This window comes from Parus major, chromosome 12, assembly GCF_001522545.3.
Source record: "Parus major isolate Abel chromosome 12, Parus_major1.1, whole genome shotgun sequence".
Lineage (NCBI taxonomy): Eukaryota > Metazoa > Chordata > Aves > Passeriformes > Paridae > Parus > Parus major.
Genome location: NC_031781.1, coordinates 17792554 through 17815862, shown reverse-complemented (window position 1 = coordinate 17815862; position 23309 = coordinate 17792554). Strand labels below are relative to the sequence as shown.

The 23309-nt window shown below is 44.0% G+C and overlaps 1 protein-coding gene across 9 annotated transcripts in view; it reads right to left on the bottom strand.

Annotated features, from left to right (window-relative positions):
• Positions 1–23309, bottom strand: part of CHL1 (cell adhesion molecule L1 like) — a 126344-nt gene that overhangs the window by 84101 nt on the left and 18934 nt on the right. For 8 of the 9 annotated variants that reach the window (XM_015641194.3, XM_015641196.3, XM_033517481.1 and 5 more), the window contains one exon: positions 11013–11093. The exons of the other annotated variant lie outside the window; for it this stretch is intronic. The gene's annotated coding sequence lies outside the window, so the exon portion shown is untranslated. The remainder of the gene's footprint in view (positions 1–11012; positions 11094–23309) is intronic. 9 annotated transcript variants of the gene reach the window in all.

Sequence of the window (23309 nt, the reverse complement as noted above, 5' to 3'; positions counted from 1 at the left end):
AACTGAGAAATCTGATGATTCATCCAAACCCAAGGGAAGAGGAATGAGAGAGATCTGGTCCGTATCTTGCTGTAAAACAAGTAAATAATATCCAGTGCATGCAGGTCGCTAATTTGGACAACTCAGCAGGGAACTGGACAACCTCCTCCACAGAAACAGTCACAAATTAACAATCCCTAAACACTAATTAAGCTAATTCCTTATGTTACACTTCTCAATGAGATGATATATGATGGGAGTCAGGAGAGATTAATACCAAAAGGATATTTTTAAATGTAGGCCCAGCAGTGAAGCAGGGCTGAGCACCAGCTCAGTCCCCAAGGATGAGTGTGCCCTCCTGTGCTCTGCATGTCAGAGCTCCTGCCTGAGCACATGGAACACGATATTTACTCTTTCTACATAGAAAAATGATCAGTAAAGGACACTTGGCTCGCAGCAAGGCGAAGAATCAGTGATATTAATTAGGTATTTTAAGACTGAAAATCTCTGTTCTTTGCAGTTCTGCCACCCTACAGCAAAACACTCCCTTACCCTTTCACCCACACAGAAAAAATTGCTGCTAAATCTAATTCCTTTAACACATGGTCCTTTTCTTGATGTATTTCTCCCCAAATGGTGGAGTAACATTATTTTGCTGCCTTGTAGCACAACCATCCTCCATCACCAGCATCCAGACCTTGGTTCTTGCCTCCTGTGAGATCCAGAGGGGCACTTTTCCCTCAGACACAGCCCTAAATTCCAGCTCACTTGTCCTGCAAGTGGGAGAATGGCTTTGAACAGATCCAGTGCAATGAGAAACCCAAGGCCAGGTTAATCCTAATACCAGACAACCTTCTCTCACTGATCTCCAATACTTCCTGCAAGAAGGGAAAATCAAGTTTTAGGGCATTTCCAGCAATCCTCAGGGAGTCCAAAGGCTACAGCTTGTGATGGCAACTTCAAAAAAAATCTGTCAAAAGCATCAGCAGCCCTGAGGGAGACAAATGTTCCTGTCCCAGCCCCTTGGCTGAAGGAACCCTTTAATGAGTGGCATCAGAGCTGCTCTTTGCTGCAAAACAAGTAACAAGTTTTGTCAGTGCTTTCTGAATGTTTTGGTGTTCTACAAGTGCCTTGGCAAGGCTGAAATATGGTAAAGCCACTGCTTCCCAATAAAATGTTTCTAGAAGTAAAATTGTCTCTGTTATCATCTTCATGATGAAATTATCATTTATTCAATGCCAGGCTGGGCTTTCAGAGTTTTGCTGAGAAATGTTGAATTATCCAATCTCTACCTCAGCAGCCCTGAGGGACTGACCCATCCTCACCCAGCAGCACCCAGAGGTGTTGGGAGACCCCAAAAACACTCCCAGGAAACATTCTTGAAGATAAAAACTCAAATATAAACCCTTCAGAGATGAAAATCCCGTGTGATAAGCAGAGGTTTGGCAAAAACTGCACATCTTGACTGGGGAGAGGTAAAGGTTATAATGAAATGGACTGGATTCATGAGAACTGTTGTTTTTTTTGGGAACTTGGCAAAGGGGGGGAAAAAAAAGGAAAAAAAAATAGAAATGCTCTTTTCTGGGACAGCTTGTTGAGGAAATGAGGCTCTTTCCACTTGTGCAGCCTGTCCCAGCTACCCAAACCCCCCCACCACTGGCAAGCAGGGGAGCTGCAGAAGAAAGGAACTCCAGCCAGGGCTTCCTCTGAGAAAAAAGACATTGCAAATTCTGTTTGAGAGCAGCTGACTGGCAAATCTCAGCACATTTGCTGGCAGCTCAGGCAGGCTGTGCAGAACACGGGCTCTGAGTAACCCAGGAGTATCTCCTGCCTGCTGAGGAAGGCAGAGCAGGCACCAGCTCTGCCCCGTGCAGATCTCAGGCAGTAGGAAACCAAGACAGCCTTTTAGGTTCACAGGTTACACAATATCTTGTTTTGTCAGAAAGGCTCGATTTTTAATTACCTGCAGAGAATTGCTTTCCCTGTTATTTTGTGCTCTAGGGTTATTATTAACTTTTTAACATAAATCTGCATTGTAGAACTGTAAACCCGAGTTGGTTAATGAAAACAACCACCCTGTAGGGACACAGCAGCTCAACAGATGATCAAAAAGCCTTTTTTTGCATCATTAATCTGCAGGATTTCATGAAAGAATTAAGAAAAATAAGCATTTCTCTAACACAGGCATGAAGCATCCTTGAAAACATCAATCCCTCCCCCAAAACCAGTTTGCCCAGAACCACTGCACAGCAACAAAGAGTCCCTCAAACCCAAAATGAAATCATTAAGCAGCAAGAACTCGGTGGAGAGCTCTCCTTGCCCAGTGGAAGAGGTTTCATAGGCCTCGAGTCTCGTTCATTAATTCCCAAATGAGGGATGACGAGCACAATGTCCCTTTGTCTCCTGGCTGAGTCCCTCGTTAGCGGGTGTCCCCTCAGCCCTGTCCCCGAGACACAACTTGTGCTGTGACCACAGAGACCTCGTGGCCAGCTCCAGCCAACCCCAACTGACCGCCAGAAAGAATTGTGGTTATTCCTCAGCAGCCTCTTCCCAGGGAAAACTGGGAAAATCCACTGTGCTTCCATCCTGGTGCCCTCACACCTTCCATCAGCTCCTTCCCAGAGAAAACCAGGAAAATCCACCATGGATCCACCCCAGTGCACTCACACCTTCCAGCAGCCCCTTCCCAGAGAAAACCAGGAAAATCCACCATGGATCCACCCCAGTGCACTCACACCCTCCATCAGCTCCTTCCCAGGGAAAATTGGGAAAATCCACCATGGTTCCATGCTGGTGCCCTCACACCCTCCAGCAGCCCCTGTCCCACAGCCAGCAGAGCTCCTCAGCCCATCCAGGGATCCACCCAGGATTCCTCTCGGAATCCTCTGCTACACAGCAGATTCCAGGGAAATGAGCCTTTGGAAAAGCTGTGGCTGTTAAATCTGGGAGAGCCATCACGGTACCCAAATCCTTGGATTTTGATGAGGCAATAGCACTTAGGGCTGGCTCTTCCTAAATGTTTATATGGAAATAATTCCCTTGTCATGAACTCGTGTGACAATAGGCTTTGCCCTTCCTGCTAACGTTAACAAATCCCATCCAAATCATTCCAGGCACTGGATAACTCCTGTCCTGTCCTTAGCCCTGTGCAGGGACAGAGGAACACTGAGGGGCAAAGGTGCCTCAGGCCATGGAGCAATAACTCACTGCCCTGCTCTGCCATACTCAGACACAAACAACAGTTTTGGTTTTGGCAGGATAAAAAATGCTAAGCTTGGCATGGAAACATTAAGAAGAAATTGGTAGGTTTTATTTTTAATGGAGCAGTGAAGAAATATGCAGAGTGAGAATTCTCCAAGAGGTATCTGTCTGCTTGGAAATCCTATTTCCAGGCAGCCACAGGAGATGGAACAGCCAAATAAACAGATTAAAACCCACAGGCTGTGGGTACAACCGAACAATGATCCATCTTAGAGCTGCTCAGGAATAACTTCTACTGCAGCAATTTATGATGTGGCCTGACAGGAAGGGTTTGGAGGGAACATGTGAATAGCTCAGCAGCATTTAAAGAAAACCCCCAAGTCATTTGTCACGTCTGTCTCAGGCCAGAGCGGCGTGAGGCGCTCTGTAAGGAGACAGCAGCTCTTAGAAACGGGAGCTGCAGTGGCTGTCAAGCCTCCTGTTGCTGCCAGGTGGTTGGTTTGGGTAGGCAGGGTGCAATCCTGGGGGTCTCCTCAGCCCACACCTGTGGCACAGAGAGCAGGGATCCATCCCAGGTATCCCTGAGGAGCAGTGATACTGGGAGATCCCACAGAGAGCAGCTCAAGTGAGCCTCTCCTTGTCACCACCCCGAGCACCTGTCACGGGCAGGAGAGGTGGCACCCACACCTGGCTGGGGACAGCAGGGCAGGGCTGCTGCTGCCCAGAGCTGGCACAGCCCCAGGCAGGGAGGGAATGGCTGGGGACACCGCTGCCACCTGCCCTGGCTGGAGATGCACGGCTGGGATGGGCTGTCCTGCAGAAACCTCAGCTCAGGGGATCCCATCCAGCTCAGGGGATCCCACCCAGCTCAGGGGATCCCACCCAGCTCAGGGGATCCCACCCAGCTCAGGGGATCCCACCCAGCTCAGGGGATCCCATCCAGCTCAGGGGATCCCATCCAGCTCAGGGGATCCCATCCAGCTCATTATCTACCTGGGAAAGGACTGCAAAATCACAAAAGACTGGTATTTTCTACATCTTTTTTAACCTCTTTCTTCACAAAAAGGTGTTTTACAGTGACCAGACCCTCAAGAGAATTAATTTTAACTTGGAGCTTGGACCACAATCCAAGGAGAGAGTTGAGGACTGCACAGGTAAGATACAGCTGGATAAGTCATGAAGGATTAAATTCCTTTTGAAATACTTCTGGATCTGCTGAAGTTCCCTTTAAACTACCAGGAATTCGTTTTTAGCACTCTCTGAGAATGACTGAGGGCAGGAGATGGTCAAACAGAGCAGCTATTTTTACAGATGGGAAAAAAGAGGTCTCTGTAAGCCTAAATTCAGATCATTGGAAGACCCAGAAACAAATGAATAAAGAATTAAATTCTAAGAGCCTCCAGGAATATAAAGTGAGAAGAAACTGCCAAGATGTGAAGTTCTAATCATGTCAACCCAATCTAACCTTTTTTAAAAATCGGGGTAATTACCCTATCACAGGAGGGAATTAGCTGTGATACATTTTAAATAGACATACAGAATATGTTTGTCATAGTAAGGTCCATTCAACAACTTGTGAGTTTACACTGGTAATAAACACACCCAAAAAAATGGGTTTTTTTCAGGTTTTTGACTTGGCCCCTTATTTTTTATGAGTTGTACACAGATTCACCAGGGTCCTAAAGGACAACACTTATGGTGAAAAACAATCAGAAATAATGAAGATAATTTAATGAAAAGATAGTCAAAGTCCTACTTATTTTGGGAATAACCAAGGGCAAGCTTTAAAAGATGTTTTTTTTCAGACAGGCAGTGGGAAGAGAGGTTGGAAAGGATAAAACCCAAAGGTGAGTCAGCAAGGAGAGGCTGCTGCCAGACAGAAGGGGTGTTTGGGGAGATATTACCAGATGTTAACCACAGGACACAGGAGGTAATTATCCACGTGAGAGTCAGAAAACATGACCTAGAAAGGAGGATGTTTGCCCACTCCATAAAGAGGGAAGGCTAGAAGAGGGACATGGCAGCAATATTCCTGCATGACAGGGTTTAATTAAGAAGGCTCCAATCAGAAGCACTTTGGGAACACCACCAGTGGCTGCCTCAACTCACTGAGAGGGAAATTAAGGACAGATAGCATGGAAAGCTGTCTGAACTATGCAGTTCATCATTTCCATACTTCATCCCCAAGAAAGCTGCTGTGACCTATTGCTGGGAGCTTCCAGAGTGACCTTGACACGACCACCTCTGCTGGAGGCAGGGGATGCACAGGGGTCCAGAGGGCACAGCTGGCTGACCCCTTGGAATTTGTACCAGGTTTGCATTCTACCCCTTATTTTTTAGTGTCCAAACCCAATAAATAACATCTTAGAGAAATGTTATTATCTCCTCTGGAACAAAACCATTTAATTTGGCACAAGTAACTGCTGCAGCAGCAGCCTTGTAATATCTTCCTTTTCAAATTAATGACTGGATACCTTCAAGCCAAATCAGCTATGGACAACAAGTTGGCCATACCTGAGAATCCCAAAGCATCTCTCCCTAAAGGCACCTCTTCATCCCAGTGCTCCCAGTTTTATCTTTTCCAAACAGTGACATAAAACCAAACCAGGAAAAGCTCCCTTGTTTCCCCTCTAACACTCCTGTGCACATTGGGGTTTTAACATGACCTCCTCCATGTTGTCCTCAGGGAAAAGCCTTCAGGAGGAAAAAGGTGGCATGTAATAAACTTCCTTCCTTGTGATGTTTGCATTACATTTTCTTACTCATTTTTCCTTAATTTTCCATACATTTTGTGGTCCCATACAGCATTTTGCACTAAAGCTTATTTCAGCATCAAAGTCAAGTTTTATACTTCAATTTACAGAAGTAACAGATGAGCTTTGCTGATGCTGAATTTAACTTTGTATTTTTATGTGATTTTATTAACTCGTTTATATAAAACTGGATTACACTCTATTACCAATCTATTTTCTCTGTGTCTACAAGTATCTGGCAATACAGCAGATAAATCTGAAATAATAGGAATAACAAAAGTACGATTGTGCACAATTATAGCTTGTAGCACCCAAAATCAGACATCATTAGCAACAAATGACGATATTATATAAAAGAAATACCATCTGAAAAATGATTTTACACGGCATATTAAAGACTTGATGGCTCAGGAGATGGCTAATAGAATAAAAAGCCTTTTATCTCAAGGTCATCAATTCAAATCCAAGTCAGACTGATAGCAACTGAAAGCCATTTGATGAGAGTGCTAATGAACCCAGCCTCGTTAGTGGAAATTTAAGAACACCTCAGTATTCTGCTGCCCTGAGAGCAGAAGTCAGGGGGGTTTGGAGGAGCAGATCCAGCCCAGCAGGCAGAGCTGTGCTTCCACTGCTGTGGGGACCTGCTCTGCTCCAAAATTCTGCAGAATTCACGGCTGAGCCTTTATTGCTGGGAAGGCTGAAAAAGAGGATTGTACCTCCAGCACCCCCAGTGACCACTTCCAATGATGAAGAGGCAACACTCCTCTGAGCTGTAACAATTCCAGGTATTAATACATCACTTTTATTTGATCTCTCACTATTTTCCCAGCGTGGATCAAATAATGTGCCAAAGCAAACCAGGGCAGGGAGAGAAAAGAATCCCTGTGCAAACTCCAGCAACTGTTCAGCTGCTCTGGCACCAGCCAGCAAATAAAGCAGAGCACATATTGCATGGCTTGACAAGCAAACTCAAAATATTCTCTGATAAAATCCCTGGAATAATTTCCTTTGTTCTGGTATAATACCTGCACAACTCATTGTTGGCTCTGGTATTAACATGATGCAAAGCACTGATAAAAACCCCATTGATGTTGCCTTTTCTATGCTGAATGAGATTTTTATTAAAAATATCCTTCCAATAAAAGCAACAAAACACTGGAGACGAATTTTCAATTATTTTCAAATTTAAAAAAAAAAAAGCGCATCCCAGAAGGAATTTGCTTTCATGTCTTTCATAGGCAAAGCTCAGTGTTAAATCAACACCTACAAATACCTGTTTGCAGGTGTAACTGAGGACACAGAGGAGCACCACTGTGACAGAATTATTATAAATTGAGCAACCTGGGCTGATGGAAAATGTCCCTGCCCATGGCAGGGGTTGGAATGAGATGATCTTTGAGGTCCCTTGAAACCCAAAACCATTCCATGATTCTGTAGGAACAGGGTAAGTGTTCCCCATAATCTCTGGAAGCCACAGATCCTTTTCTGAACCTCCCCAGGGCCCTTCCAGCCTCAATTCTTTCAAGATTCTATAAATTAACCATGCCATGGCTCATGTAAACTCCATCTTCAGTGGTGCCTGGGTTTAGAGGAGCAGCTTTGGGTTTCAGGAGTGAATAATGGATTCATTTTAAAGGTTCCCAGGTGTCTAAAGATGCATTTTACAACCAGCATTGGCTTACAGTGTCTGGATAATCAATTTCCTTAATTCAATTTTTCCCCAGTGTAACAACCATTAGAAAATCAGCCCTTACCCCGGGGAAACAGCAGAAATCCCCAAACTGATTTTTCTGCTGTCTAGAGGTGCCTCAGCACCTACAATTCCCCAGCTAAACCCCTATGGATGCCTCCTGTTCCAATGCTGAACTTGATAACTTATTCCTGATAATTCCATATTTGTAACAGTGGGAACAAAACCTTCAAATTTATGGGAGCTCCCCAGACAGAATTCCAGACAGGTTTGGGTTGGAAGGGACCTTAAAGCTCAACTCATTCCAGCCCTGCCATGGCAGGGACACCTCCCACTGTTCCAGGCTGATCCAAACCCTGTCCAGCCTGGCCTTGGGCACTGCCAGGGATCCAGGGGCAGCCCCAGCTGCTCTGGGAATTCCATTCCAGGCCCTCTCCACCCTTCCAGGGGAAGATTTCTTCATAATGTTTGATCTAAACCTTCTCTCTGCCAGTTTCATATGAATTTTGCATCCCACATCAGCCCAAGATGTTCACCTCTGGCGCAGTTGGGCAGCCTCCAGCACTGGATTGTCAATTTTTCCCCTTCCAAGTGCTCAGGGTTTACCAGTTCTGATTACCTGAGGTTAAAACTAGAGCTTCCTCCCCAGCTAGCAGCACCAAATGGCTCAACTTACTGCATGTCTACCCAGCAAACTGTCAAAAATACAGAAATCTGGGTTTGAGTGGATTCTGGAGTGTGGAAAAACCCCAAATCCATCAGTTAAGGTCATTAGCTCATGTGACACACGTCGCTGAAGTCAATTTTCAAGGATAAGCGTGTGACAAGCTGACTGGAGGAATTCTCCTTTAATGCATTATTAATTCATTTATTATTACAGTTATTATAATCTTTATGCAGGGCACTGAAGTTTAATTTGTTCTCTATGAGCTAATCTTTTTAATGAGCCCTTTCTTCTCCTCAGGATGGGAGCCTCAACCACTTATGTAGCTTTTAAGCAAGTAGAAAATGACAGGACCATGTACCCTCCTCATAAACACAGTTTCACACACCATGCCCTGAATTTTAAATGAAAATGAACGATTCCCAACTTTCCCACTGCCAAATATCTTTTAAAAGGCAACAGATTCACCAATAATGCTCTAAATATAGGGAGTTCATCACACAATGAAATGTTAATTACAATTCCCCTCTCTGACAAAGAGGAGAAATGTGTTTAAATAAAAAGCCCCAGTGTGAGTAAATGCAGTTATTTGTGGGGCAGCACAGATTAACTCCAGTCTGGAGCCCCATCTGAATGGCTCTGGGTTCATTCTCTGGTCATGCAGGGCAAGGAGGTCACCAGGCTGATCCCTGCCCTGAGAAACGGGTTCAGTCCGAGAGGAAACAGCAGAAAAACACAAAAGTGGGTGGTTTAAACTGGGATCCAAAGCGGGGAAATACTCCAATTCCAAACATTCACTCTTGCAGGCACTTTAGGACTTCCTTGGAATTCAGAAACCGCGTGGATGTGGCACTTGGGGACATGGGGACATGGCTCAGTGGTGGCCTCAGCAGAGCTGCAGCAGTCTGTTGGATTTGGTGGCCCTAAAGGTCTTTTCCAGCCTAAATGATTCTGTGATTCCATACAGGAATCACAAAAAAAAAATCACAAAAACAGCTCAAGTCTGCATTGGAAGGTTGTGCCTGCATTTCCAGGGTTCCTCCCTGGAAATGGAGCAGCTCAGCCCATGGGACACCCTCCCAGAGAGGTTTGGGGGATAAAAGGTAGGAGAAGGTTCTGGAGGTGTGCAAGAAGAGACAACAAATTGTCCCCCAAGAGAAACAGTAAATCCTTCAGGAGAAGGTTTGGGGGATAAAAGGTAGAAGGTTCTGGAGGTGTACAAGAAGGTACAACAAAATTTTTCCCCTATGAAAAACAAGAATAAATCTTTCTCCTTTTTCATTCACACCCAAAAACCAGCCAGCATTCCATGGTGGCCTTTCCAGCTGGATGGCCTTGAAACAGGGAAAGTTTATCAGCTAACTCACAAACACACAAGGAAGTGAGTTTGTCAGGTCAGAGCTGCTCCCACAATGAGATAAATGAAAATAAAACCAGATTTTATGGAGATCTGGACTTACACAGCACCTGGAACCCACTGCCTGCCTGATTAGCTGGGGCTGATCAGAAATTAGGAAATTATTTTCTGCTTGGAAGAATCACTGGCTGTAATGGGGAAAATTCATTTATCAGTGGGTATAAGAAAAGAATTTTTAAAAAAATCCTAAAACATTTTAAAGACTATTCAGACAAACTACATTTTGTCAATAAGTTTATCATTCTGGTTTTTACAGAACACAAAAGTTCACAAAATTAAATTCAGCAGCAGATACATAAAAAACCTGCTCTCTACAGTAGTCAATCCCAGCAAGCAGAACACAAAATCCTAAAAAATGGCAGCTCAAAAGGAAGTTATGGTGTTAATAATTCCCATTATAGGCCAAGTTTTCACCTTGAAGTTCCTGTTAATAAAAGTTCATGGGAAATGCATGCATTTGTAGCCAAGACTCCCTTTTCAGCAGCCACAAACAGAAAGAAAACAGAATTACAGGAGGGTTTTGTTGTTTTTTTTCCTGAATAGGATTTAAAAATAGTTCAATAAATAGACAGAACCCCCTTGCCAGTGTGATTATTTCCTCCAGGCACAGGAAGGGTCCATGGGCACTAAAATCCCATGGAAACAAACTGTCCTGGAGAAGTGCAAGCCATAAATAACTCCAGGGCTCCAAAGCCTTTTTTCCCTGATGAAGAGTTGTTGGCAGTGCCACCACGAAGGTCCTGCTCTTCCGCTGGTTCCCTTCAGCTTTTAGGAAATCCAAGGAAATCCCTCCAGCCCCTCCCTGCCCCGATGGCCACCAGCAGCTGCTGGGGAGCAGAATGGGACATTGACCTTGAAATAATCAGGGTAGAATGGTCACAGCACCTTTTTCTCCAGAACTGAGGGGGTTTTTTAAATGTAAAATCACAATTTCCTCACCAATTAGTTGCTACAACAGGATAAAGCCTGGCTTAGGGCTCAGCTCCACACACAATAACAAATGAGTGTTTGCTTGAGCTACAAAAAAAGACAAACAAGCTCCATCTGACCTCGGAGCTGTCAGGCTCTGAAAACATGTCCACATCCTCCAGGGAATTAAAATCCCAGGGCATCATTGCAGAGCATACCTACACACACAAACACACCTGTTTGTGCTTTTACAGGGAGCTTTTTCCAGACACAGATGGCATCAAACAGGTCCAAAATGGTTACAAGGACTTGAACTGTGATGATTCATGAAGTGGGGCAAATAAAATCAACACCCAGAACAGAAATATTTAATTAAGAAGAAAAATATGCATTTCTAACCAGAACATGTGGCTGTTTCCTCATCAATGCATGGTCAGGTTGTAGTTTTACATCTGAATCCTTCTTCCCACTTTACTGCATCTAGGAATAAAGACAGAATTGTGATTTGAGTAATGGTATGTCATATGTTGAATTTATCTAAAACCAGCACCTTTATCAGCACAATTCCTTTGCTTTATTTTTTTTCCCCTGTATGCTGAGTTTCTGTCTGATCTCATTCTCCTTGCCCTTCATTTACCTGGAAAAGGAGAGGTTTTTCCATATTTGAATAACAGAAGCCAAGTCCCCCATGGAATAGAGAAAAATGGGCAGGAGTGAGGAGATCTGATTTTTATTTTAAATCTGGTTTATGGCCTTGGAACGAGGCATTTTCTGCACATTTCCCCTCTCTTCCTTTGCCTTTCCTGTCTGCTTACATTACAAGCTCTCTGAAGTCTGTTAAGTGTTTATACAGCACCAAACAGATAAGATTCAGCTTTCCTCAGAATCACAAGATAACACGAACCCAGAAACAATAAATCTTATCAATCACCACCTACATTATTGCTCTCCTAACATGAAACACGTTTCAAAGTGATTTTCAACAGTTACTTTCCTTTAAAGGAAAAGAAATACAAAAGGCTCGTGGAAGAAAAGCTCATCCAAGGGGAAACAGATCCCTAAATTGTTTGGGTTTTTTTCCCAATACATTCCACCTGTTTCAAACACACTGACCAAGAGCTGCATTTCTGTATCTTTACTACAAGGAGAGGACACTGACCTCGATATTCCCACCTGCAGCTGGGTCACTGTGTGCTGGGAGCAGCAAAAGCATGGAAAAGACTTTGGAGATTTAATCCCACTTTTCCTGCTCTCCCAAGTGTTACAACCCACCCAGACCAAATCCTGTGTCACCCAGGGGCAAAACAAGCACACAGTTTTGGCAAAACAAGACCATTTTGGTCTGTTTCTACATCTGTGGGTCACCTTTAAAAGTGATTTTCTTTCCACCCTCTCTGTATGAATGACAAGATATTCAGAGAGACATCTTGAGGGAGGAGAAGTATAAAGAAGTATTCAGCTAACCTATTTTCTTTCTTGTCACTACTTGATAATCTCTTTATCTGCTCTCATCTCACCAGGTGCAGACAGATTTATTTCCCCATGGACAGGGCCAATCCCAATTTTCCAAAGTCCCCACGTGCACCTGGACCTCCTTTCCCAGACAGAGCATTTCAAATTCAAATTGCAAAGTGCCCCTGATCTTTTGGGCTAAACAGAGGCAGCTTCAGCACACACAGGTGTAAATGTATATGTAAATATATAAAATGTCAGTGCTTATTGCCACACACATCTTCAGCCTTCCAGGGAGTTTCTGTGGCCATGGGCACACAGGGAACATTCATAAGAATCTCCCCATCAATAGAAATTTGCAGTTTCACTGAAACACAACTCAGTAGCACATGTATTTTACAGCTTGACCCCTCTGTAGATAAATTATGGTTTTGATGTGAACAGAACACATTTTCTAAAGCTCTGCAGTGATTTAGGAACCCCAATTCTACTTTCAGCTGCACCTTAATCCTTCTTGACTTCTATTGAGGCTCAGCAATGTTTGCTCTCCTGCTGGCACTGCACTCTGCCTTTCTGAGAGCCTGCACCTCCCCAGAGCAATGTGACTGCAATTTGTAATGCCAAATGCAAATTGTCTGAGCCCCAGCCCGTGCCAGCTGGGCCCAGCCCAGCTGAGCTCTGCCAGCCTGCTGCCAGCCTTGTAGGACATGCCTGGGCTGGAAACCACAGCAAACCCCAACCCAGCCCCACGCAGAATCACCAAACAGAGTGGAAAAATCCTTCTGCCACAAAGCAGGGCAGAGCAGAGGCCATTTTCAGGATTTCAGTCTATCACAGGGCTGGATTCAGGGAGTGAAAGACAAGATGCTGTTATTACATCAGGTCCAGACTTCCTGCCATTACACTTGCCCCAGTTAGCTCTGCATTAAACCAATTCTCCTGCAATTGATTAAAAGCTCTCCTCCAAATAAAAAAAATCTCCTGTATATTTAGAGACATAGGAAGAAAAAGAAGAAATTCAACACTATTTCAACCTGAGATTCTGAGGGAGGAGGGAATGATGATTTGTGTCTCCCCCTCCTCCTATTTTTTAATCTCTCTCAGAAATCAGAGCAGAGAACAGTAACTCAAATGCTTTATAGCTGAATTCATTTTCATCAGCTGTCTCCTATCTTTACCAGTTGTTTGTCTGCTTCTCCCATTTATGCTGTGCATCTTGGACTTATCGATCTTGTAAGCTTTAAATTACAGCTATCCATGGAAAAAAAAGAAAAAAGCAAGAGGCAAACCACAACAGGAAAAACCAGGCCTGATAAAGGATTTCTGAGGGGCTGCTCACTTTTGCTAAAAGAAAATCTTAATGGCATTTCCTGGAGAGAAGGTCTGTGAGGCTGATGTTATTGGTAGGCTTTATGGACAGAGGACAAGAAAAAAGCTGTTAGATTGAAGGAAAGGGGTTATATCAAAAACATTCCCAGTGAAAAGTGTAGGAAAACTTGGAGGAAAAAAAATACAAGATTTATATAAGCATCAATCAGCTGATTTATAGCACTGGGTTTATGAGAGCCAGCCAATTTATAGCAGGGGTTTCTTGTGGTTTCAGGCTGAGTTTAGGCAATAAGGATTCACTGCTCCCCAAAACCACTGGAAATATTTCCCATGGCAAAGGCAGAGCAGGGACAGAGCTGATTTCTGTGCTCAGGTGCACCCACTGCAGCCTCAGCTCAGAACCTGCTCACTCCAGGCTTTTGGGGCTGTCAGAGAATCATGGAATCACAGAATGGCTGAAAGAGACCTTAAAATCATCTCATTCCAGCCCTCCTTCCATGGACAAGGACACCTTCCATGAATCCCCAGACTCCACCTCAAATCCAATACTCCCTGCAGTGCTACTGCAATTTCCCAGGGAAGGTTATCCAGGATTTTTCCCAAGACTTTTCTGCAACATGAAGGAAAAATTACAACTCTGAGGCCTCTGTTCCGGGTGTTCCCAGCTGGGGTGATGCTGTGGGAAGGGAAGGGAAGCACCACCATTCCTCCTGTGCAACAACCAGGCACAGCCAGCTCTGGCCTCCCTTGCTGGGGGCTCTGTGGCTGCAGAAAGTTCCTTAAATTTCAAATTCAACCACGGGGTTTATTTCACAGAGGAATAACAGAAACCAGGTCTGTCTTAATGAGAAAACCTGTCTCCAGTCTACACTGAAAACTCAGCCTGTTGTTGGTTTTTCATGCCTTGAGTGCTACAAGGGAAAAACCTGTACCCTTCCTAACTGGGATTTATGACTGTCCTAGAAACCTTGTGGCCTGGTTTAGGTGCCCTGGTATGGTAAATTGGGTGAGATTTTTAAAACAGAGAAACTAAAATCTACTCTTTTCCTCTGTGGGTTCAGGTAAAGTGTCTGAGTGTCTGGGCTCCCAGTGCTGCAAAGGCATTTTACTGTCCTGATGTTCCACAAGTGCAGCCACTCTGTCTTTCAGTTTCCCAAAGGTCAGAGGGAGCTGATGGATTCCTGGCTGGGGGAATGCAGTCTCCATGCCCTCAGCTGCTCACCCCTGCCTCGTGTGTGGCACAGAGATGGGTGAGACACCCTCACCCCGGGGCCAGCTGGGGCTGCTCGGTGTCTGAGCAGAGCCAGGAGCAGGGCTGGCATCAGCCACTGCCTCTGGCCATGCCACAGATGGCACCAGCAGCTTCCCAGGCTCCTGCATCTCCGGATGGCCGAGGAGGAACAAAGAAAGAGGGATGAGCAGTCCCTGCTGCAATGTGACCTTCACATTCCATCCATGCATTGCTCCTGAACAGACACACAAATGACGAAGTGAAAACCTGCCAGTCAGGCTCAGAATACATTCTGGGAGTGACAAATAAATATTTAAATGGCACTTGAATTGTGCCTGCCGCAGATCCCTGCAAAACAGAGGAAGGTAATTCACAGATTTGTCCCGGAGGACTGCAGGAAGAAGAATGGCATCAAAGGAGGGGAATGCTGGCCAGGATGGAGCTCTGGCACTGCTCTGGCTGCTCCTGGAGCCAACCTGCTCCCACAGCACTCTGTACATCAGACCTGCCTTGACTCTGCTCTCAGCGCACACCATGAAGGTTGATCCTGTTTCAGGGACGTGGAGGTGGCAAAGGGATGAAAGGACCTAAATCCCAGGGCTGGGCATTGTCCCCAGCAGCTCCAGCACCAGCAGAGAGGCATGAGCTGCACTTGTGCACATTAATAGATGAAGAGTTTTCCAGGAGGAGGTGCTGTCAAGCCATAATAAGATGCTTTAACCAGCTTGGAAAATAGCCTGGGATGAAGTGGATAAACTTTCCCAGCAAAAGGCCAAGACCCTTACAGCTTATGGATCCCACATCAACGTAACTGTGCTAAGGGGAATATTTACAGGGATGTCTTCTGACTAGCAACAAGTGCACAGAATTAATATGGGTTGAGAAAAAGAACAGTAGGAGAGAAAATAAACTCCTTAATAAAGAAACAAACATTCTTGATGCAGTTTCACCCATGTGCATTTTCAACACAACCCAGCGAAGATGCAGCATGCCGAGAAGAATCAGCACAGACATTTTTCTGTTCCTTAAATAATATGATTATTTTCTTTTTAGGAACAGTGGAAGATATTAATTTTACAGGAATAAAATTAAGAAGCTTAGTTTAGTAGACATGTTTTGCCCATATTTCAACTTTTCCCACCAGGAAAAATAAATTAATAAAAATATGTTTCTCCTCTGTGGCACATATAGAATAAGTTGGCTCATAATTACTCCAAGCACAGTGCTACAAGTTGCTAAAATGTCTGTTTATTTATTACTGGAAGTGCTATCAGAATATGAAGAGAGCCTTGCAGTACTAATCACAGCTGTCTGGGCCCATCACATGATGCTGGCTGACAATTCCTGTGATTTACTGCACCAGTAAAAGAAGGCAGCCGTGAACACGTTTTTGTAAATCAAGTCTATTGGGCCAGATTTGGGTCCTCGATTACTCAGGCATAAGAAATGTTACAGCTCTTTGCCAGTACATAATTCAGGTGGTGAACTTAATATATGGATGTAGGGCATTAAAAGTTACCAGGAGAAAATCACCTTGGCTCCAGCACCCAAGCAAAGGCTCTGCACAGTCTGTCTCTGAGCCTTGTCATTACCCAGGGAACAGAACCATTTTTTCCCTAAAGGAAATGTCAAGGTCTGTGCAGAATCACCCAGGTTTCATGTTCACACCATCAGGGAGTGTTCAGCACTTAAACCCCGTGCCACGACACACACGAGTTGAGTTGAAATTTACAGTGCACACCAGGTGTTCTTATTGCCCCTTAAGGGAATCTGGGAGCAGGACAGAATCACCTCTGTCAATATTCCCCTGCTGGGTCAATAAATCCTGATAGTCCATAAAAGTCAGCGAGCAAAACCGACAGCAGCAGCCCGTGAGCACTTTGGGGTAAAATTTGGCACACTTAGTACCTATAGGCTAGAATGATTCTGCATTTAATGTCCCCGAGGTACAGACAGCACTCTGGCTGGTTTTAACAACCTCCTAAAGCTCAGAGCTGTGTTACAGCCCCGCTCTGAGCTCCTCACCACGGAGGAACCGAGCAGCACACCGCTGACAAAAGGATGGGACTGCACCCTGTGCTTGCACAGCAGCTGGGAAACAGCCACAGATTTCTCTCTGTGTTTTTCAAGATATAAAATCTTAAAAAAACCTAAGTGTTCAGGTATTCACACTCAAATCCATGGTCATTCTCAGGCACTCTGGAGCAGCTCTCAGCACAGAGAAATGGAATCCCCAAAAGATTGGGTTGGAAGGGAATGCAACCATTAAAGCAAATCCATGGCAGGGACACCTCCCACTGTCCCAGGTGCTCCAAACCCTGTCCAGCCTGGCCTTGGGCACTTCCAGGGATCCAGGGACAGCCCCAGCTGCTCTGGGAATTCTGTGCCAGGGCCTGCCCACCCTCACAGGGAAGGATTCCTTCCCAATGTCCCACCTAAACCATCTCTCAGTTTGAAGGTAAATGGTCTTTGATTCAAATAAATCAGTGTAGGTTTTCGGATTTAAATTTATTTACCCCACCTGACAAACCATTTCCTTTTATTTCCTGGTTAAAATTTTATGCAAATTGAACTGAGCATGGTGTTTTTTTCTACTCTACAACCTAGAATTGACTCTCATACAAGCTGTCATGAGCATGAACTCTGAAGGATCAGAAGGGCCTAACCCATGGCACTGAGTGAAAATAACAGGCAAAGCAGTTTGAAAGTATTTTAAAATGATCAGTTTTCTGCTGCCCTTTTCATAACAGATTTCAAGCACAGTTTTAATGAAGGACAATTTTTTTCTTATTATAAAGATACTTCACTGTTAAACTGTAATTTTCACTTTTTCCCCCCCAGGAAATGCCCTTTAAATGCACTTGAAAATTGTCCAACATGAAAATTGGAAACTTAACCTTATAATATGTGATTCTATGCTGAGATTGCTAATGATCATACAACTAATAAGTGACTTATTTGGCATCTAAAAATGATAAGCAAATCACAAAACAAGCAAACTGAAAGATTTCTACACCCAACTGGCAAATGATTCACAGACTAAAAAGTCCTCTACAGACAGACATAAAAGTGAATAACTCTTAACCAGAAGGAAAAAATGAAGTCTATATTCTGAAGTTGCTCATTATCCCTCATTTGTTCAATTCTTATCTTGATTTGGTCATCAACTCTCTGCTTGCTTGTTAAGATGGTCAAGCCATGCAAACAAAGTGATATTTGTTCCCATAACAACATTGAACCCTTATATAGCATTTTTCATCATCAAATCTCTGAGCCTTCTACGAAGAAGGAGAGCTTTGTTATTTATCCCCAATCCAGATAAGGAAATTACAGCACTGGGATAATTGCAGAGCCAGAAATAAAACTTCCGAGTCCCAAGTAATGGCCTAAGCAGCAGCACAGGGAATTTTATTAACACAGGAGACAACTGAGGTCAAGATGGGCAATTTGAGCATCCCAACTTCTGAACTGCTGAAAGCACAAGGAGGAAAGTGCAACTGAAAAAAGTCATCGATTCAAGGAGTGCTTTACACTGGCACTGGAGGCTTGAAGTGCTCTATTAACTCCTTCTGCCCACAGACATGCACAAAGACTTTACACCAACAATCCCTCAGCAAGAAAGGACATCAAGAAGATGCTTAATTTATTATGGTACTCGGTGCATTTGGAGTCCAAAAGGATTTAATTTTCTTTTTTCTGTTAGAAAAACAGGACATGTTTCTGCTGGAGAAATAATTCTATAGGATTAAAAGGAGTTTAAAACAATGCCAAGACAACAGAATTTTTCTCAGAAGAGATTGATGAGTCAGGATTATTTCTCAGGGGTTTAATGCTGTGAAACACATTTGTTGGGAGTTCATTCTTGGAGGCCAGAATGAGAGGCCACCAAGGAAGATGCTGCTGGGGGGTTTGCTGCCCATCACCCAGTTAAGAACTGGAAGTGGATAAAGCTTGAGTCAGCCTTCACAAAATATGGCAACTGGTGATACACCAGAAACTGAGGTTTCCTGACAATACTGAAATTCAGGGGAGCAGTTAGGCTTGCCCAGGGAGGTGGGAGTTGTAAGGCCATGGCTGACTGCCCTGGGGGCAGAAGAGCACAGGCAAAAATTCAGCAGAATGGATCAGGATGGTGAGGGAGATGCAGCACATAACTCAGGAGGAGAGCAGAGAGAACTGGGTTTGTCCAGCATGGAGAGAGAAGCTTAATTCCTGGTTTCAACCCAAGAAAACCCTGAGCAACCTGATTTAAGTTCAAAGTCATGCCAACATTCAACAGAAGGACCTCCAAAGGTCCCTTCCTACTTATATTCCTCCACAGTGTTAATGCTTCCTCCCTCACTTGTGCTCATCACAGTGCATTCACTGCAAAGCATAATTTAAAATAATTATTCTGACTTTGTGTGACACTTTCAGATGCGATACAAAATTCCATACATATTTGAGAAGTATCCAACTGCAGGTGAGGAATAGCATGGTCTAAAAGCCAGTCAGCTGGAGCCAATTAAAGCCTGATCAACCTCCCGTGACACCAGAAGGCCTAATTGAACTTCTCCCCTCTGTGCAGGATGGAGATTTTTGCCTTTTCCACAGAAGCCCAGGATGAGGGGTTCGCTGCTCTGAGCCTCTGCAGAGCAGGATCATTATCAAAACATAATGATCAAAACAGGAAATGTCTGCATTGATTAAAATAATGCTATTCCACCCTCTCAGAAAAGGAAAAAAACCAAAACACTTCCCCTGCAAAGAGCCAACCTCAGATGTGTAGTCCCAGCCACCCATTTTCACCCTCCTGGCAAACAGAAAATGTGAGCAGGAGCAAGTGACGCACAGGCAGAGCTAGAATTAAACTTCAAAAGCAAGTGGTTCATTAGGAAAACCAAGACATGTTTGAATGATTGTTAGCTACAGTCTAATAAAACCTGAGCCTGGTTTTATAGAGAAGAAAAAAATAAGGCTAAAAATGTATGTTGACTGAAATATATAAACTTACAGTGGAAATCAATTGGTATTTATAGCTGCTGAATAATGCACTCATTACTATTCATTCTCATTACTGTGCATTTTGCAACTGTCACAAAAAATACAGTGACTGACTGACAGCTTTTAAAATATTTTTATGCCTCAAGAACCAAAATAACTGAAAGAGAGCTGAAATTTTGAATTCAAAAAGACTGGACAAACTGCCAGTAGTGCAGCAATCTAACCTTCTCTTAATTCCTGGTTTTAAGTTCAAATCTCCCCAACATTCTGTGATAATTAGAATAATCATTTTGCTTTTCTTCCCTTTTGTTGGGGGGGGGAATCACATTTCACTCTATGTGTCTTTGTTGTGTGAAAAATCTCTGTATATCAGGAAGAGTACAAGCAACATTTTCCCCTAATTAGTCCATAAAAATGCTAATTTCTCTAATGAATCAGATTGAAATATCACAGGAATAGGTAATAGAACAAATACAGAGATTGCTTATGGGGTAGGATTTTGCTAATCACTACCACAGCACTGGGCAGCTCACAAGGCCAACACTTTAATGAGGTTAGAGAGGCAAAACATGCTCATCTGAATTTTTTGGTATAAAAAAGAGACAGTTACTTGCCTGTGCAGTCACATCACCCTTGAATTCATGTCTGTATGTGAAGAAAACCAGATCCCCAGCATTTACATCCCAGCTTTTCCATCCCCACACACACTCAGGTCCTCTGCCTGTTTACTCAAGCTGAGAATGGGGCCATAAATCTTTATCCTGCCCAATTTCATTGTTAACATAATCCATTTCTGAGACAGATAAAATAATACTGCCCTTTTTTTCATGGACCAGTAGCTAATAATGTCACCAGTTTGAATGATACAAGACTGAGATCATTGTCTGTCTGCCCCACAGCATCTTTCTCTCTAATTTTTTTTTTCCTGCCCTTACACTTTGGCTCCTGCCTTCTGTGCTGGCACATACTGAGGCACTTGTATCCAAGCTGCAGATCTAGGAAGGAGTGGTCTCTCTCCAAGTCAAAAATCTAGGAGAATCAATGAGCTCTTAGTGGAAATCTCCTAGGGTTTGACCTTCAGGGTGGCCTTTTACTCTTTAAACCCCATGTAAAACAGCGATTCTGCCAGTCAATCCCTAGTAAAAGATTTAAAGAAAGGGACTGTTGCCTATTGGTGACACCAGAAATCTAAGCAGGAATTAAGCAGCTTGAAAAAGCCTTTAAATTCAACTCACCATTCTCCCCGAGCTCTCCATATATTCTTTATGGCCCTGTGTTCCCTCAGCCCTTTGATCATTTTATATTGAAGTAGTCTCTTGTTTAATACGCAGCTAAGATGACTGCAGGATAACATCAAAACAGGGGGGAACAGAAAGAACATGAAAGAATATGAAGTCAATGGCTTTGCCAATCACAATCCACAAACAGGGCTGGTTAAAAGGCTCGGCATTACAGAGCTGCCTTTATGCTCTCACAAAGCTTCACGCAGCGCTAAGACCAACGACAAACTGAGACTAATGATTAAAACTACACTGGGATGCCTTTCTTCTGTTTTAATTGTTGCTTGCTTTGCTTAGAGGTAACAGATCTGCAAATCCAGCACCTAACTTTGTCCCACAAGTTCGCTGCACCAGCTGGTCTCACCATCTTTCTGTTAGGAGTCGGAGTTTCCAAGCCAGGGTTTCCAATAAAACATGGTCCATCATCCTCGTGCCATCACAGAATGGTTTTGTTTGGAAGGGACCTTAAAGTTCATCCCATTCCAAGCCCCTGCCATGGGCAAGGACACTTTCCACTACGCCAGGTTGTTCCACTCCTCATCCCAGCTGGTCTTGAACACCTTACAAAGGAGCTCCTCTGACAACTTCCAAAGGTATTTTTGACAAGAAGCAAAAAGGAAGAAGAGCGTTCATTGAAATCGCCCTCAAGCTCCTCTAAGTGCATCAGCCCTCTTCTCCAAAAAAATAAAGATGAAATAAATCCTAGTTACACAAGACTTTGTCTTCTTGATCCCCAAGAACTTCCTGGTGCAGTATTTACATAAAAACCCACAGCATGTTTTGGACACCAGACAGACGGAAAAGTTGATGTCTTCTGTCTAGAACTCCTCTCACGCTTGGTTTTCATGCCATATTTCTTGGCTGCCTACACTCATGTTAATCTGCTAAAATCACTTTACCCACTTGGAAGGCAACGTTTCACTTGCACTCAGTTCTATTATTCATCTGACAACCACCACGCAGCTCAATGACTGACTGCTAATTATCCTTTCCCCCTGCACGGCACCGCCAGTCGCGTTTTCGGCAGCAATTTATCCTTCCTCCCATGGAGCCATGAGGTGGGAGCTGAGGCCCATTGAAGTCGGTGACAAAGGCCCCGGAGATTTCAATTGTGTCGGGAATTCATCTTTTAATGGGAAGAGACCTGCCTTAAGTGTTATTTAGTGTGTGATGTCAACAGCCCGAGATAACAGCTGACAGGAGGAGAATGTGCGCATTGCCACTGGGGCCAGGATGGGACACAGCTCTTGGGGGCTCTGCTCGCTGTCACATCCCTGTCACACGGCCAGACAGGATGGTGCCACATTCCCTCCTAGCAGGAGCAGCCTCAGCTCTGCTCAAGCCCAGTGTGCAGCTCTTGGAACTTTGGGGGTGAAATGATTCTCCATCATTTTCATTTTCTTCATAGCTTCTTCATTTTTCAGTCCAGCGTGCAACAGGGAGATACAATCCCTGTGGCAAAAGGAGTTTGGAACAGCTGTGGTGATATAAATTCCCAGTGTAGGCTGCTCCTGAATTTCTTTAATAGAAGTAAGCACTAAAAGGACAATAAATGAGATGGCAAAGCAAACTTTCCCTGACTTCTTTTCTATTTACCATCCTAGACATGCTGGCAAAGAGAGAACACAGAGAACATGAATATTGTCCAAAATGCTCACTTCTTACACAAGAAGTTGTAATTTTCACTGGAAAACGTCTTGTGAACATAAATGAGAAACGGAAGATGAATTACTAGTGTTGATTAACATATTTTCTGAATTACAATAGGTTTTGAGGATAATTTTGTTGCTTTGTTTGGGTTTTTCACTTCCACATAAGCTATCCTGACTTGTCCTTAATCTCCCTCACTTACATGAACCAAAGTATCTCATTTTTCCATCTTTTCACTCCTATTCCTTTTGCCTGAACTCCCACCTGAAAAGAAAGATGGAAAGATATTTGTGAGAGCATGGAGTGACAGGACAAGGGAGAATGGCTTCACATTGAAGGAGGGCAGGTTTAGATCAGATATTAGGAAAAATTCTTTGCTCAGAGAGAGGAGAGGCCCTGGCACAGGTGCCCGGAGAAGCTGGAGCTGTCCCTGGATCCCTGGAAGTGCCCAAGGCCAGCCTGGACAGGGTTTGGGATATGGGAAGATGCCCCTGCCATGGCAGGGGTGTCACTGGATGAGCTTTAAGGTCCCTCCCAAAACCAGTCTGGGATTTAGGATAAAACTTCTCCAGGTTACAACAGCTGAAGCCACAGCTTCATTCCAGCATCCCCTGCTGATGGCAGTGAACAGTCCCAGCTCCACAGAGGGATTTGTGTTTGTGATGACTTTGTAGAGCAGAGCTGTTCCTCAGGGCACAGCTCTCAGAGGCTGGGGAAGCAGCAGAACTCCATCAGCTTGTCCAGGGAAGGGGAAGAAGGGGGAAAGGGGAA